Below are 15,919 nucleotides of genomic sequence, written 5' to 3' on the forward strand. Positions count from 1 at the left end.
TTAGGAAACAGAATTTAAACAATTCCTCCAAACCACACATTTATAAATATCATATTTTAAATGCTTAAAAAGGCATGAATTCTCCATTAATGGAAAAGCAGTTTGCTATTGGCAACAGAAAAAAAAAAAAAAAAAACACCTCAGCGACAATTTAGCAAAATTTTATAGAACTGAGAAGCCATACTATGCTGGATTCCCACAGAGCAGCAGTATGTCACGTCATGACAATGACTGCAAATTACCTCATACTCACCTCCTCAAAGCTACGAAAATCCCACTGTAGCCATGCAATGTTTACTGCATTTCTCTGATCCTAAAAACAGTACCTCGAAATGCCTAGAGAAGTACATGTTCCAGTATTGGTGTGTCAACTTCCAGATCCACTGGCTTAAAGGATTTCCAAATACATCTTAACAGAATCTTACCTTATTCCAAATTAATACCAGATATTTCAAAATCAAAAGAAAAAAAAGATCAATTGTATACCAAGATAACAGGTATTCCTCAATACCTGAAGGGTTCACATTTTTTATTTTTTTTCAAGCAAGGAATTTTTAAGAGGGGTAAGTCAATGGAATGTTACAGAGCCATCAGAGAAGAAAAGCACTGTAAACAGGCAAATAGATTTGTTAAGTGAAAGGTCACAGATGATGTCAGGCATCTGCAACTGAAGGCTACCAGTGAGAGAGCTTGAGGAATGGTGGAAGTGGGGGCCGGAAGATAGGTTTGGAAGACAGGTTGGAGGGCTGAGGAGCCTGGGGCAGTGGAAGTTGTTTTTGTTTGTTCGTTTTTTTGCTAAAGTAGGAAAAACAAACAAACATCAAATAATAACCACTCCCCCCCCAAAACTATAAATGTCTATAGAACGAGAGGAAAGATATTGAAATAATTCATGGATTTATATATGGGAGGGCTAAATTAAACAGCTTAGAAAGTCTTGAGCTTGGAGCACCCTCCTATTCTAGAGGATTTCACCCCTTTGCTGAACAGAACACAGAGCATTTTCTTATTTTCTTTTTTAAACTGACTGGGAAATATTCTCACAGGTATAGAAAGATGATCATTTAACAGTACCTGAATGTCTCACAAATCTCCTTCTCTTGTATTTTTCTCTCTTCAATGAAAAGTAAACAACCGGCCGGGCGCCGGTGGTTCACACCTGTAATCCTAGCTATTCAGGAGGCTGAGACTCCTATCTCCAATAAACCACCAGAAAACCAGAAGTGGTGCTGTGGCTCAAGTGGTAGAGCGCTCGCCTACCACTGAGCTGAAGAGCTGAGGGACAGCGCCCAGGCCTAGAGTTCAAACCCCACGACCGAAAAAAAAAAAAAAAAAAAGTAAACAACTGGCCACTCAGTGTAGTCTGGATTTAATGATCCAACATGTAATATTTTATTTTGTTTGTTTTTTGAGAAAGGGTCTTGTGTGGTAGCCAAGGCTGGCTTTAAACGTGTAAACTTAACCTCGGCCTGAGTGAAGTGCTAGGTTACAGGTGCATGCCACCGTACTTGTAATTTTAAAATATTAAAAGTGATTAGAGAAGCACACTTCTGTTTGTCACCAGAAAAATGGATGAAGGTTTCCAGTCTCCCCACCCCCCATCCTCAGTTCACATGCAAAACCATAGGTCTTTGAGATCCACTCATGACAAACATTTCAGGTTATCTCACAAGCTGGAAATTTTAGCAAGGATTTATTTTAATGTTTATTTAGTACAACAGGGCTAAAGTAGGGAGAAGTAAAAAGAAGAAAAAGAAAAAGGAACACTTGCTGTTACTTGCAGGCTATGGGAGTTAAAGATTCAAAATGGCAGTTATTGTCTGTTGCCCTTTCATTCTTTCTCTTTTTAAACAATAGTTTGTGGACTGGGAATGTGGCTTAGTGGTAGAGTGCTTACCTTGCATCCATGAAACCCTGGGTTTGATTCCTCAGTACCACATTCACAGAAAAAGCTGAAAGGGGTGCTATGGCTCAAGTGGTATAGAGTGCTAGTCTTGAGCAAAGGAAGCTCAGGGACAGCGCCCAGGCCCTGGGTTCAAGCTCCAGGACTGGCAAAAAGAGAAAGAAGCAAGCAAGCAAGATAGAAAGAATTAAGTTTGTGAGCCAGATGCTGGTGGCTCACATCTGTAATCCTAGCTACTCGGGAGGCTGAGATCTGAAGATCACAGTTCAAAGCCAGCCTGGGCAGTTAAGTCTGTGAGACTCTTATCCCCTATTAACCACCAGAAAACTGGAAGTGGCACTGTGGCTCAAGTGGTAGAGCACTTGTCTTGAGTTGAAGAGCTCCGGGACAGTGCCCAGGCCCAGAGTTCAAGCCCCACAACTGACCAAAAAAAAAAAAAACCCTCAAAACAAAAAACTTAGATAGGTGGGCTGGGAAGGTGGCTCAGTGGTAGAGCGCTTGCCTTGCATGCTTGAGGCCCTGGGTTTGATTCCTCAGCACCACATAAGCAAAAAGAAAAAAGCCGGAAGTGGCGCTGTGGCTCAAGTGGTAGAGCGCTAGCCTTGAGCTGAAGAGCTGAGGGACAGCGTCCAGGCCCAGAGTTCAGGCCCAGGACTGGACCCCCCCCAAAAAAACCCAAAAAAACTTAGATAGGACCTTAGCCCAGGCTAGCCTCAAACTCTAACACACACTCTCTCTCTCTCTCTCTCTCTCTGTCATGCCAGTACTGAGGCTTGAACTCAGGGCCTTTCACTCTTACTTGCCTTTTTCTTTTTCTTTTCTTTTTTTTTTTTTGTCAGTCATGGGGCTTGAACTCTGGGCCTCAGCGTTGTCCCTCTCTTCAGCTCAAGGCAAGTGTTCTAGCATTTGAGCCACAGTGCCACTTCCAGCTTTTTGGTGGTTTTTTTTTTTTTTTTTGTCGGTCGTGGGGCTTGAACTCTGGTCCTGGGCGCTGTCCCTCAGCTCTTCAGCTCAAGGCGAGCGCTCTACCACTTGAGCTACAGCGCCACTTCCGGTTTTCTGGTGGTTTATTGGAGATAGGAGTCTCACGGTCTCTTTGCCCGGGCTGGCTTTGAACCGCGATCCTCAGATCTCAGCCTCCTGAGTAGCTAGGATTACAGGCGTGAGCCACCAGCGCCCGGCTTTTTTGGTGGTTTTTATTGGAGATAAGAGTCTTACAAGGAGGAGGCTACAATGCTTGATAAGGAATGTACTTATTATCTTGCCCATGTAATTGTAACCCCTCTGTACAGTATTTTCACAATAAAAAAAAAATCTCCAAGGGGGGGAAAAATGTCTTACGGACTTTCCTGCCTGGATTGGCTTTGAACCTCAAACCTTAGATCTCAGCCATTGGTGCCCAGCGACTTGCCTTTTTCTCTAAAGTCTGGTAGTCTATCACTTGAATCACACCTCCTGTTCCCTGTCTTTCTTTCTTTCTTTCTTTTTTTTTTTTTTTGCTGGTCATGGGGCCTGAACTCTGGACCTAGCGCTCTACCACTTGAGCCACAGTGCCACTTCCAGGTTTTTTTGTTTGTTTGTTTGTTTTTTAATGTGGTGCTGAGGAATTGAACCCAGGGCTTCATGCATGCAAGGCAAGCACTCTACCACTGAGCCACCTTTCCAGCCCAGAGAGTACATTTTTTTTTTTTTTTTGCCAGTCCTGGGGCTTGAACTCAGGGCTTGGGCACTGTCACTGAGCTGCTTTTGCTCAAGGCTAGCACTCTACCACTTGAGCCACAGAGCCACTTCCGGCTATTTCTGTTTATGTGGTGCTGAGGAATTGAACCCAGGGCTTCATGCATGCTAGGCAAGCACACTGAATCACATTCCCAGCCTGTCTTTTTTCTTTTTTTCAAATTTTATTTTATTGTAAAGATGCTGTACGAAGGGGTTACAGTTACATGAGTAAGGCACTGAGTACATTTCTTGTGCAGCATTGTTACTCCTTCCCTGTTGTTCTCCCACTATCCCTTCCCTCCCCACCTCCCTCACTCTTCTCCAGCCCTGAAGTTGTAAAGTTCATTTCCAATATATTGTCTTGTGGGTATCATTGTTGCCATGGGTCATCCTGTGTTCTTGTTTCAGCGTTTTGTTATTCCCTTTCCCCTCCCCAAATTAGACAGATGTATATACAAGATGCTGTCTTTCTTTTTTCTAAGCTTGGGAATACATGTTCATATCAGTCCAGTGCTACTGTCCAGGGGTACTGGTCCATACCTTACCAGGTAGAGAATTAAGAGGCAGAGAAGTAGGAGAAGGTGGCAAAGCTGCAAGTTTATTGAAAGCAAAATTAGAGGGAATCACAGACTCTCTGTAGAGAGAAGGTCCCAGGCCCAGGTCTGATGAAATCTTCCAGGGAAGTAATCTTTATGCTTTAGTAAGTCTCTCTCTCTCTCTCTCCCCTCTCTCTCTCTCTGTTGAAAATATAATTTTCCTGTTTCCTCATCTATTCTGCCTCAGTTCTTAAGCTTGTGGCGTTGTAAAATTCCTATAATTGCTGGTGATCACTGTTCCATTGATCTATGTGATGTTTATCCCCTAAACTGCAAATGGTCAGGTAATTGCAACGATACAACCTTTTAGCCATACGAGGTCAGGCAAGGTCTACCATTCTTAAAAATTTATTTTTTTGTTAATAGTGTTTTTTTCTTTTTTTGGTCGGTCATGGGGCTTGAACTCTGGGCCTGGGCACTGTCCCTGTGCTCTTCAGCTCAAGGCCAGGGCTCTACTGCTTGAGCCACAGTGCCACTTCCAGGTCTACCATTCTTTAAGGCTCTGGCGGAAGTCTTGAATTACTATTGGGTTAGTAAAGCAACCAACAAGCTGTGGCTTCAAAGTGAAAGGCTTAAGAAAGAACTACTAAGGGGCTAGGAATGTGGTTTAGTGGTAGAGTGCTAGACTTAATCAAAGAAGCTCAGGGACAGTGCCCAGGCCCTGAGTTCAAGCCCCAGGACTAGCAAAAAGCAAGGAAGGAAGGAAGGAAGGAAGGAAGGAAGGAAGGAAGGAAGGAAGGAAGGAAGGAAAAAAGTGTTATTACTTGGCCCTAGTGGTTCATGCCTTTAATCCTAGCTACTTGGTCTGGAGGCTGAGATGAGGATTATAGTAGGAAGCTTGCCCAGGTTGGAAACTCCATGAGACTTTTATTGACAATTAACCATCAAAAAGTCACAAGTGGAGCAGAGGCTCAAGTGGCAGAGCATTAGCCTTGAGAGAAAAAGCTAAGGGGCAGCCCCAGGTCCTGAGCTCAAGCCCCAGGACATACGCCTAAAAGAAAAGAAAAGAAAAGAAAAAGAAAGACGCTTTCTGGCCCTGTACAGTTTTAGCAGTGGCTCTCCAAAGTGGTCCGAGATCAGCAGCTTGAGCGGGTTCCAGGATCTGGTCGGAAATGCAAATTCAGCCTTCTAAACTCAGCACCTCTGGGGGTGGGGCCCAGTGCCTTAACCCTGCGGACGAGCCCGTGGCTGGGCGCAAAGCCCTTCTTTAAAGCCGCCCAAGTATCTTCCATGTGGGCATCCATCACCTGTGGGGGGGGGGGGGAGTTGAGAAATGCAGAGTCTCGGGCTGCACCCCAATACTTCCCCCTCCCGTTCCCCCAGCAAAACCTGCTCCTAACCCTCTTTCAGGGAATCCCCAATCTGACGCCAGGTGCAGACCTCCGGGTCGGCACCCAGCAATGCAGACCCCCCCCCCCCTCCAGCCGGCTAAGCCACCCCACGGCGGCGTCACTGGAAAAGCGGCGAGACTGGTGTAAAACACGCAACCCCGGGAGAGCGCGGCGCGCCGCCCACTGCTGGACACCAGCCGGCAGCGATGGCAGGGCTCCGGGTCCAGCCGCGTGAAACCCGGGGGCCGGGGGCGGGACCCGGAGGGGAGACCCCGGGGCGCGCGCCGTGCGTTCCAGGTGGGTCCCCCGGAGCAGGTGTGACGCGAAGGGTGGAGAAAGCGGGGCGAGCTTTCCGTCCCGGGGTTCGGGGAATGAAAGGAACGGGAAGGAGACCGCGCGGGGGGGGGGGGGGGGTAGGGGCGAGGCCCGCCCCGGGGATGCTCCGGGGCGTGATCCGGGCTGGGGGCGGGAGGGCGAGGGTCGGGGGCGGGGAGGGAGGTGGGTCCCGGGCCGGCGTGGGGGCGGGCGGCTCCGCGGCTCCCCGCCTCCGGCCCGCCCCTCCGCGGCGCCATTTTGCAGGCGGCTGACGCGGGGACCGGAGGCGGCGGCAGCGGCGGCGGCGACGGCGGCAGCGGGCACTGCGGCGCCGAGGCACGGAGACCGGACGGGAGCACAGCGAGCAGCGGCCAGGTGAGAGCCGGACCCGCCGCGTCCCCCCACGCCCCTCGTCCAGCCCGAGGCTCGCACCTGCCGGCCGGGTCGCCAGTGGCCCGCCGCGCCCACGAGGCCGGCCTGGCACGGCCCCCTCGCGCGCTGTCACCGACCCCGAGGCGCGGCCTGCGCCCTTCCACACCACGGGGCACCCGAGGCCCTGTGCCCGCGGGTCACCCCTGTCCTGAGGCCCGAGATGCCCATCGGCCCCAGTCCCTCGCGTCCCCGGCAGGCCTGGTTGGGGCCCCCTGGGCGCTCACCCCTGCCCGGCGTGGGAGCCGCCGCGCGCTCCGGGGAAGACAAGTGGGGTTCCCCTAGATCCGAGACCCGCGGGCCGCCCCCGCCTCCACCCTGCACCCCCCCTCCCCGCGCTGCATCCGGGGGTCCCGGGTTCGATCCTCTCGCTTCTCCCTAGGTGATGCGAGCCGGCATCATCCTTGCGCCCCCGGAATTCGGAACCAGGCAAAGGGGTGACCGGGGTATGTGTGTGCGGGGGTGGGGGGGTGGGGGTGCCATCTACATGCTTGCTTCCTGCCCTCCCATAAAGGCTGCGACAAGTAATTTTTAGAAGCATCTGTTACGACAGACATCTGGGCCATTCTCTCTGGTCTGCCCCTCAGGAGTCAGGGCTCCCTCCACTGTGGTTGGCACCTTTCTGGGTTAGAGAAATGGATGTTTGGAGTGTGGTTTTGAGTATCGGTTGGCCCTAAATATCCCCCTTGGATGGATAGCCGGTAGGAACTCGGCTTACGGGCTAGGAGAGATCTTAAGCATGACTGATGGGAAATTATTGACTTTCTGCAAAGGGTAAATGAGGGCAAATACAGGTGGAGGGAAGTTACCCGCTAGGGCTTTCTGGGGCCGGAGGTGGAGGGGCTTTTGCAGTGGTTGTTAGTGTTGTTGTTGTTGTTTGCAGTGCTGGGAGAAAGGGGACGGAAGATGCCGTCCCTGCTGACATTTGGGTCGTGCGTAAGCAGGAAAGGCCAGGGATGTGCGAGGACGTGGGACCCGAGTCCGGGGACGGTCTGGCGTTAGCTGTCATGAATTGACCGTGTGACCTCAGCCAGTTTCCTCCTCGCTAAAGCAAGAAGGCTGGAATCCGGGCTTGGCTGTCGCCTTTTTGTTTTCATGATTTTTGCATCTGAGTGCTGTAGGGCTCCGGCCTCACCTGTTTCAGTCGCCTGCACTTACCTTTTCACCTTTTCATGTGACTGCCAGATGTCCAGAAGGTGTCTGGCTCAGGGAAGATTTATTAAGGGCCCTTTCGAGCCTCCACATTCAGAATTCTGGGTTAGAGTTGACCCCCGCACGGTCACTTATGAATGCAGAACTACTGGCCGCTCTGCGCTCATCCAAAATTAATAGCTTGTGGGCTCTTCTGGATCTGAGCAGTGCAAGCCCTTGTGACTCACCTGCTAGTTAAAGGAGACGTTGGGTGTGTCCAGCCAGACACCTGGGCTACCGACTTGGGGTGTCTGCTTTCTAGGCTATTTACTTTGCTGAAAGCCATTGGCTTTATTTTTAGTTTTTGTTTTGTTTAGTTTTAAGTTGCTTTGCTTGGGTGACAAGTGATTTTTGTAACAGGTATTTTCTCAAACTTTTTTGTTAACTGTTTTTCTCAAGATGGTTCATGGCAGTCCTGTGCTTGCTAAGGCAAGCAGTTCTAACCCTTTGAGCCATGTCCTCAAAGCTGGCAGTAGTTTCTGATTGCATGTTATGCTGAGATTATTAAACATCTATTAAGATGCTTAACATCAAGTGTGGTGGCACATGTCTGTAATCTCATTACTCCATACACAGGTAGAGGTAGGAGGATTAGGAAGTTGCTGGCAGGCCTGGACTGCATGGAAAGACCCTGTCTCCAAAACAGTGTACAAAACGTTTATGAAAGTACCTTATAGAAGGTTTTGCTACTTTTCTTACCTTGAGCTTGTCTGCTTGTGAAGTACTGTACAAGTGGTTCCCATCCAGTCATCCAGTCTATCCATCCATCCATCCATCCATCCATCCATCCATCCATCCATCCATCCATCCATCCATCCACCCACTTACTCATCCCTGCCCCATTTTTTTAAACAAATCATTCTTGATTAAAACCTTGTTTATTTGTTTCATTTTTGTACTTAAAGAGCCTAAAGTCTGATTTGTTGATTATTGGAAGTACTAAGTTAGTTCTTTCCATTCTCTTGAGTGTCTTTAAAGTCAAGCATGGAGCTGGGTGATGGTGGCCCACGCTGGTAATCCTAGCTACTCAGGAGGCTGAGATTTGAGGATTACGGTTCAAAGCCAGCTGGGGCAGGGAAGTCCGTGAAACCCTTATCTCCAATTACCCACCAGAAAACCGGAAGTAACACTGTGGTTCTAGTGGTAGACTGCTAGTCTTGAGCTGAAGAGCTGAAGGACAGTGCCCAGACCCGGAGTTCAAGCCCTACCACTGACAAAAACAAAAACAAACAAGACAAGCGTGGGCTCCATCTGGGGATCCATATCCAGTACCAGTAGTAGGTTAAGGAACTTTCTCATTTTGGTGAACTTTACCATTTTGGTGAACTTTCTCATTAAAAGTGCCGAAGTAATAATTAGCAATTATATTGTTGCTTTGTACCTAAAAATGGAAGCTTTTAAGAACCTTATTTTTATTTAAAGTTCTTAGGTTTTTAAGTTTAAATATCTTAACTGCCCCCCTTTGACCTGTTTTCCTGACCTTGCTTATAAAAGTTCCCCAGCCTGATAACCCCATTAATTCATCTTTACATCCTGCTGTTCTCCCAGTCATTCTTTCTCTTCAGAAGGCTAAGACTAAGTTTGCTTTTATTCTTTCCTTTCTGCTTCAGGCTAAGCTGTGCATTACTGCCTCAGGGTTTAAACAAGCCCTTTATGCACCCTGAGTCAATCTTCTCATTTTCTCCCTGGCTTTGCTGTTTTTAGTCTGTTACTTTGTCTAGGTCAGAGGTGGGAAACCATGTTTCTGCCTTTGTTCATGGGCCATACAAAATTATCAATACAGGTGTAGGGGCTAGTGGTGGCAAACCCAGAAGCACATGTATGTCTATCATATGATGGGCCAAATAATTTTTTTAGCCTTATGTACACATAGGAAATGAGAAGAATCTAGAATTTAGGTTATAGCTCTTCCATAATTGAGATCTGCTTTCAGTCTGTACCTTTCCTGAACCTTTTGAAGTTTCTCTCTATCTTTCTCTCTCTCTCTCTCTCTCTCTCTCTCTCTCTCTCTCTCTCACACACACACACACACACACACACACACACACACACACACACACACACACCATCCCATCTTATCTCATAATCTATTTACTTTGTAAGAGCTTGTAGACAGGTCCTGGGGCTTAAACTCTAGGTCTCGGCACTGTCATTGAGTTTTTTTTGCTTTAGGCTAGTGCTCTACCACTTGAGTGCTCTTCTAGCTTTTTGGTGGTTCATTGTAGATTGGAGTCTCCAGGCACTGGTGGCTCGTGCTTGTAATCCTAACTACTTAGGAAGCTGAAATCCTAGGACTAGTTCGAAGCCTGCTGCGGCAGGAAAGTCTGTGAGACTCAAATCTCCAATTAACTGCCAGAGACTAGAAGTGGACCTGTCGCTCAAAGTGGTTGAGCACTAACTTTGAGCAAAAGAGCTCAAGGACAGAGCCCAGGTCCTGAGTTGAAGACCCACAACTGACAAAAAACAAAGTTTCCTGGACTTCCCTGCCTGAGCTGCCTTCAAACCAGGATTATCAGATGTCAGTTTCTTGAGTAACCAGGAATGTGGGTGTGAGCCACTATCACCCAGCTTTAGGTTTTGTTTTGTTATCTTTTCTGGTTCTGAGGATTGAACTTGGAGTCTCTTAGCTTGCTCTTTGAGCCACACCCTAAATCCCTTTAGTTTTATTTTCAGTGTTTTAAGGCTTATCTCAAAAGGCGCATCTTTTCCCTTCCCAGTGCTGGTGATATGTTTACCACCACACCTAGTCCTTCATTTATTTATTTTGATAAGTTGCCTTGCTTACTTGCCTAGTTGGGCATCAAACTCCTGAGCACATGCCTCAGCTTCTCCAGTAGCTAGGCCACACTCTCAGCTTTTACACGTTTAATACCTTGAGTGTCTGCTTAGTGAGGACAGTATTCTTGGTGGTCAGGTTCTGCAGGGAGATTGCTTGTCCAAATGGAGCTTACACTCTAGTCGGGGAGGTAGGTAGTAAGACTTCCCAAGAATGTCAGGTCCTGCATGGAGCTGAAACTCCCTGAGACTGGGAAGACGTATTATTCTTTGCAGGCTGCCATAACAAAATGCCACAGATTGGGAGTCTAAAATACAGAAATTTATTTCTCATAGTTCAGGACGCTGCAAGTCCAAGGTCAAGGTTCTGGCTTATTTGGTTTCTGTTGATGGCTCTCTGCCTGCTTGGTAGGTAGCAACCTCCATTGAGTGTTTACTTGGCTTTTTCTCAGGGCCATCTCTCTGTCTCTTTCCTTCTCCTCATTTTTTCTCTTGTTGCTGGAGATTAGAGCCAGAGATAGGACATACTAAGCATGTGCTACTACTGAGCTACACTTCAGCCCTGGTTGTAGCTTTTTTTTTTGGCCAGTCCTAGGGCTTGAACTCAGGGCCTAGGCATGGTTCCTGAACGTATTTTGCTCAAGGATAGCATTCTACTACCATTTGAGCCACAGTGCCACTTCCAGCTTTTTCTGTTTATGTGGTACTGAGGAAAGGAACCCAGGGCTTCATGCATGCGAAGCAAGCACTTTACCATTAAGCACATTCCTAGCCCCGATTGTAGCTTTTTTTTGGGGGAGGGGTCCGGTCATGGGGCCTGAGCTCTGGGCCTGGGCGCTGTCCCTCAGCTCTTCAGCTCAAGGCTAGTGCTCTACCACTTGAGCCATAGCGCCACTTGCGGCTTTCTTCTTTTTGCTTATGTGGTGCTGAGGAATCGAACTCAGGGCCTCAGGGATGCAAAGCAAGCGCTCTACCACTGAGCCACCTTCCCAGCCCCCGATTGTAGCTTTTAACTCTTCCTTTGCTATATGGGGATAGACAGGAGGCAGGGCAGGGCTGAGGATGGTGTATCAGACAGGATGTTGACTCTGCAGACATGTGAGAAGTGGCTGGATTCTGAGGTAGGGCTGACATTTCCTGATGGACCAGTCAGTAGCAAAGGGACCATTAGCTGCCTGGGAGCAAGTTCAGGGTATGTACAGTTGTGATGACAACTTGATATATATACTCCATTGGGAAATCATGCTTATTTCCACACTAGAAATGTAAGTCTTTTAGGAAACAACTTCCCTTATCTTTAATTCTTTCCTCTGTCCCATTCTAAGTAAGGCTCTAAGGCCCTATAAGAAAAAGGACTTCATTTCCTAACCAAGGCTTTCTCCAGTCTGGTCAGGAAAGCTGCCTCTCCACTCAAAAGTTCTCTCAATTGGTTTTGCCAAAGCAGATGATAGCCAGACTTAGTGTCCATTGCCTTTGGACATCTTTTTTAATTTTTTTACTTTTTTTTTTTTGGTCCAGTCGTGGGGCCTGAACTCTGGGCCTGGGGTGCTGTCCCTCAGCTCTTCAGCTCAAGGCTAGCGCTCTACCACTTGAGCCACAGTGCCACTTCTGGTTTTTTTCTTTTTGCTTATGTGGTGCTGAGGAATGGAACCCAGGGCCTCAGGCATGCAAGGCAAGCGCTCTACCACTGAGCCACCTTCCCAGCCCTAATTTTTTACTTTTTAAAATTATCTTTAAGTAGTTGTATAAAGAAGTTTCTATTCTACAAAACAGTATATGAGCCTTTGGGGATCTTATAAGTACCTGGTAAATGTCACTGCTCTATATCTGGCCTCCTCTTTAGTGTGTGTGTGTGAAGTTTTTTTTTTTTTTAGTCAGTTGTGGGGCTTGAACTCTGGGCCTGAGCACTGTCCATGAGCTCTTCAGCTCAAGGCAAGTGCTCTATCACTTGAACCACATCGCTACTTCCGGTTTTCTGGTGGCTAATTGGAGAAAAGAGTTTCACCGACTTTCCTGCCCTGATGGCTTTGAATCGTGATCCTCAGATCTCAGCCTCCTGAGTAGCTAGGATTACAGGCCTGTGTGTGAATCTTACAGAGTTTGAGGTCCCCCAATGTGAATGTGAGTGGGATTACTAAAATGTACCTCCCTATAGGAACCATGGCAAGAAAAAATAGGGCCCCTAGAAAGGTAAGACAGTGAGCCCATGTGATAAGATCAATGAAGTGGTGCTGGTGGCTATGTGTAGATTAGATTATATGCTAGGCACCACTTGAGATCCTTGCATCAGGCCTTTTATGATTGCCAGGCGGGGTGATTCTGGTCTACATCTTATCCAAGGAACTGGAGTTCTAGTAATATCTGGACCTTGAATTCTGCTCTTAACACTCCTTGGGACTTTATTGATCATGTACCATTTCCAGCTCTTGTCTGGGTTTCTGAGTTCCTGTTGAAACTGAAGAGCAGAGAGCAGGGCGCCGGTGGCTCTCGCCTGTAATCCTAGCTACTCATCAGGAGGCTGAGCACTGAGGATCGCGGTTCAAAGCCAGCCCGGGCAAGGAAAGTCCATGAGGCTCTTACCTCCAATAAACCACTAGAAAACTGGAAGTGGCACTGTGGCTCAAACAGTAGAGTGCTCACCTTGAGCTGAAGAGCTGAAGGACAGCGCCCAAGCCCAGCGTTCAAGCCCCACGACCAACAAAAAAAAAAAAAAAAAGAAAAAAAAAAAAAGACAAGGTTGGTCTGGAAAGATGGGAGCAACATACCAGACAGAGGTATAAGTATCAGCAAAGAGTGAAGGCAGAAAGTCCTGTGGGGGAATAACTGAATTGGGATAGTTAGAGAGAAGCTCAGGGTGTGATGTGTTGGGCTTACAGGTCTTGTTCCACTGTATCTTGGTGGAAGTCCACCAGGAGATTTCCAGAAGAGGTGACTTACTCAAATGTGCGTTTTTAGGAAACTCCAAGGCAGAGTGGAGGGCATATTGGGAATGAGGTGGAACAGGACCCTTATCTTGCTCCCCTCGACCCTGGGTTCATTTGTGGCTATTATGTTTTCCTTTGTGCATCTGCCTTGGTACTCCTTTCATTAGTAACCCATTTATCTCCCTGGAGGAATCTTCTAGGACCCTTCCACTCCTAACTTCACAATACTCACAATACTTTTTTTTTTTGCTCAAGTAAATAAAACATTCCACTAACTCTTCCTTCACGTAATTAAGTTAGAAAAAGCTTCTTGTGGATCACCATGGCATCTTGATTTCATGGCCTTGGAACTGTCTTCTGTCTGCTTTGGATTTGAGAGCACAGGGAATGTTTCCTGTAAGTCTTAAGTTAGGATTGCAGCTTCAAGCCTGGTTTGCCTTCATTGTCTCCTTTCCAGCTCTGTTTAAAATCCTTCCTTATCCCCAAAGACAGATCACCTGGGTGGGGGCTAGTTACTTTTCTGACTTAGTAGATCTCATACTTTAGTTTCTCATTCAGAAAGATCAGGAAGGACCCAGAAATTTGTACTTCCATTAAGTTCTTGGGTGATAGGGATGCTGATTTGGTGCCCTGTTTTTGTAACACAACCATACTTATTCAGGAGACCATATAACCTTCAAGTCTCAAGTTTTTTTTTTTGCCTTTTTTTTTGTTGTTGTTGTGAGTTGTGGGGCTTGAACTGTGGGTCTGGGCGCTGTCCCTCAGCTCTTTAACTCAAGTGCTCTACCACTTGAGGGCACAGTGCCTCTTCCAGTTTTCAGGTGGTTAATTGGAGATAAGAGTCTCACAGACTTGCCTGCCTGGGCGAGCTTTAAACCGAGATCCTCAGATCTCAGCTTCCTGAGTAGCTAGGATTACAGGCCTGAGCCACTGGTGCATGGCTGCTTTTTTTTTTTTTGCCAGTCCTAGAACTTGAACTCAGGGCCTATGCACTGTCCCTTAGCCTCTCTGTGTTCAAGGCTAGCATTCTACCACTTGAGCCACAGCACCACTTGTGGCTTTTTCTGTTTATATGGTACTGAGGAATTGAACCGAGGGGTTCATACATGCTAGGTAAGCACTCTACCACTAAGCCACATTTCAGGCCACGCCATTTTTTTTTTTTTTTTAATGCCAGTCCTGGGGCTTGAACTAAGGGCCTGGGCACTGTCACTAGCATTTTTGTTCAAGATTAACATTCTACCACTTGAGCTACCTCTGTTTTTTGGTGGTTAATTGGAGATAAGAATCTCATGGACTTTTCTGCCTGGGCTGGCTTCAAACCATGATCTCAGCCTCTTGAGCAGCTGGGGATGCAAATAGGAGGCACCAGTGCTCTGCACTTTTAGACTTTTCTAAATCCTCTTTTACAGGACTGATGTGGTCAGTGCTGACAGCTTTCTGTTGAATTTACACATTGCTTTTTTGGTTGTGGTACTAGGGTTTGAACTCAGGGCCTTGCACAAACTATTCCTGGGCTTTCTCCCTTTACTAGTTGAGTCACACCTCCAGTCCAGCTTTTTGCTAGTTAATTGGAAATAGTCTCAGACTTTTCTGCCCCAGCTAGCTCTGAATTGTGATCCTCCAGGTCTCAGCTTCCTGAGTAACTACTAGGATTACAGTTATCAGCTCCCCAGCTCCCAGCTCATTCATGGCTCTTTATCAAGAGCTCTTTATTTTTAATTTAATTTTAATTTTTTTTTTTTGTCAGTTGTGGGGCCTGAACTCTGGGCCTGGGCACTGTCCCTCAGCTCTTCAGCTCGAGGCTAGCACTCTTACCACTTGAGCCACAGCACCACTTCCAGCCTTTTCTGCTTATGTGGTGCTGAGGAATCGAACCCAGGGCCTCATGCATGCAAGGCAAGCACTCTACCACTGAGCCACCTTCCCAGCCCCTAGCTCTTTATTTTTTAAAACATTGCTTTATAAAATATTTCACTCATGTATGATATGGGAGAATATATGGAAGTGTTTGGAATATAACCTTAGAGTGATGCTTCCTTAAAGTCCTTGTTTTATCTAACATTGTGAGTTTTTTATTCGATTCCGGAAATAACAGTGCTTGTTTTAGCATTAGATATTTTGTCTTTAATTTTTGAGCAAATCTGACACTACTGGATATATTATATTTTGATCCTTGCCTCTTTCTACCCAGCTTCAGAAATATACACTTCTACATTGCAGATATTTTTCCTAGGCTTTTATTTTTTTTTTGCCAGTCTTGGGCCTTGAACTCTGGGCCTGGCCCTGTCCTTAAACTCAAGGCTAGTGCACTATCACTGAGCTGTAGCAACACTTCCAGCTTTTTCTGTGATTAATTGGAAATAAGAATCTTGTGGGTTTTCATGCCCCAGCTGGCTTTGAACCATGATCCTCAGATCTTAGCCTCCTAAGTAGCTGGGATTACAGTTGTGAGCTACCAGGACCTGGTTATACATTTTGTTTTTATTTAAAAAAATGGCTATAATTAATCTGATAAAGTAATGATTATTTTCCCCTTTATTTTACATTTTTCTCATCAACATTCATCCTTATTAACTTACCCCCTTAATTATGATATCACCTTAATTATGTACTGAACCCTTAGATATGTTGTGGGATTGCTGTTTTGTTCAGTTCTTTTTTTTTTTTGTCAGTCATGGGGCTTGAATTCTGGGCCTGGGCGCTATCCTTCAGCTCTTTAGCTCAAGGCTAGTG

The 15,919-nt window shown here is 46.9% G+C and overlaps 1 protein-coding gene across 2 annotated transcripts in view; it reads left to right on the plus strand.

The window, feature by feature from the left end:
• Positions 1-6,155: 6,155 nt before the first annotated feature.
• The window catches only part of Slc23a2 (solute carrier family 23 member 2), a 126,184-nt gene continuing 116,420 nt past the window's right edge, over positions 6,156-15,919 (plus strand). The window contains exon 1 of one of the 2 annotated variants that reach the window (XM_042694498.1): positions 6,156-6,239. The gene's annotated coding sequence lies outside the window, so the exon portion shown is untranslated. Of the gene's footprint in view, positions 6,240-6,707; positions 6,740-15,919 lie in introns of those variants that run through there. The other variant, XM_042694499.1, reaches the window with a different exon arrangement.

This window comes from Dipodomys spectabilis, unplaced genomic scaffold (assembly GCF_019054845.1).
Source record: "Dipodomys spectabilis isolate Male_0828 unplaced genomic scaffold, ASM1905484v1 ptg000175l, whole genome shotgun sequence".
Taxonomy (NCBI): Eukaryota; Metazoa; Chordata; class Mammalia; order Rodentia; family Heteromyidae; genus Dipodomys; species Dipodomys spectabilis.